The 1,280-nt window shown below is 33.7% G+C and overlaps 1 pseudogene; it reads left to right on the top strand.

Moving 5' to 3' along the window:
• Positions 1-256: 256 nt before the first annotated feature.
• On the top strand, positions 257-505 carry LOC112426736 (cytochrome c oxidase subunit NDUFA4 pseudogene; annotated as a pseudogene).
• The last annotated feature ends 775 nt before the right edge of the window (positions 506-1,280 follow it).

Consider the following 1,280-nt stretch of genomic DNA (forward strand, 5'->3'; position numbering starts at 1 on the left):
TGGCAAATGTAACATACAACAATATGATAATACTGAAAGCAAACATATCAATAGTATTAATAAAAGTAACAGCTTATCTTGATTACTGAAAGAGATTTTCATATTGACTAACAAAGGTAACCCTACACTATGCTGTATTCAAGAGACACAATTGAAATAAACAAATTCAAAAGTTTAAAATTGAGATACTATTTAGCCCAGGACCTAGTGGCTAGGCTTTTTCTTTCCTTTTGAGTCGGAGGCCTCTGCCACAAACATGCTCTTCCAGATTCTCAGTCAGGCCAAGAAGCATCCGAGCTTGATCCCCCTCTTTGTATTCATTGGAGCTGGAGGTACTGGAGTAGCACTATTTGTCTTGCATCTGGCATTGTTCAATCCAGATGTTAGCTGGGACAGAAAGAATAACCCAGAGCCCTGGAACAAATGGGGTCCCAATGATCAAAATGAGTTTTACTCAATGAATATAGATTACAGCAAACTGAAGAAAGAAGGTCCAGATATTTAAATGAAATATTTCAATATAAAGCTGCTTTAGAATGAAAGTCTTCCAGAAGCCGTCTGCACAATTTTCTAAATAACCAGGAAATATTTCTCCTCTTGATGTATGAAGTCATGCTGATGTAATGTGTTGGAGAATACACTGATTAATACATAACTGAAACTTGAAACAAATAAAAGGTTAAAATTAAAAGGATGAGTGAATATACAACAGGTAAATGCAAATAAAAATGATGCAGAAGTTACAATTTTGATATCGGAAGAGGTAGAATTCAGGCCAGAAAACATTAACCAAGACAAAGAAGTACACTTCTTGAAGCTAAAGTCTGCAATTCATAACAAATGACACAATAGCAACAGTTACAAAGGAGATACTACAGGAAATGGAAGGGGAAATAGAGACACTCTAATAACAGGAGACTTTATCACACCTTTTTATGAAATAGGTAAATAAGTGGACAAAAAAATGATAAAAATATAGAAAATACAAACAAAAACTTAACAAGCAACTGGATAGCAATATATTATCTTCCTCTAAATTAGAGAATATTCCTTGTTCAGTGCACTTGTATATATATATAAAAACTAACCAGACTAGACCACAAGTAAAGCCTCAATAAATTCCAGAAAGTAAAATAATTCAAGTAAGATTTTCTGATCAAAATTTAATAAAACTACAAATCTGTAAGAAAATACAATTTTTTAAGAAGATACTAATCGCGTAAAAATTTAAAATTTCCTGACCGGGCGCAGCGGCTCACGCCTGTAATCCCAGCACTTTG

This window comes from Macaca nemestrina, chromosome 8, assembly GCF_043159975.1.
Source record: "Macaca nemestrina isolate mMacNem1 chromosome 8, mMacNem.hap1, whole genome shotgun sequence".
Lineage (NCBI taxonomy): Eukaryota > Metazoa > Chordata > Mammalia > Primates > Cercopithecidae > Macaca > Macaca nemestrina.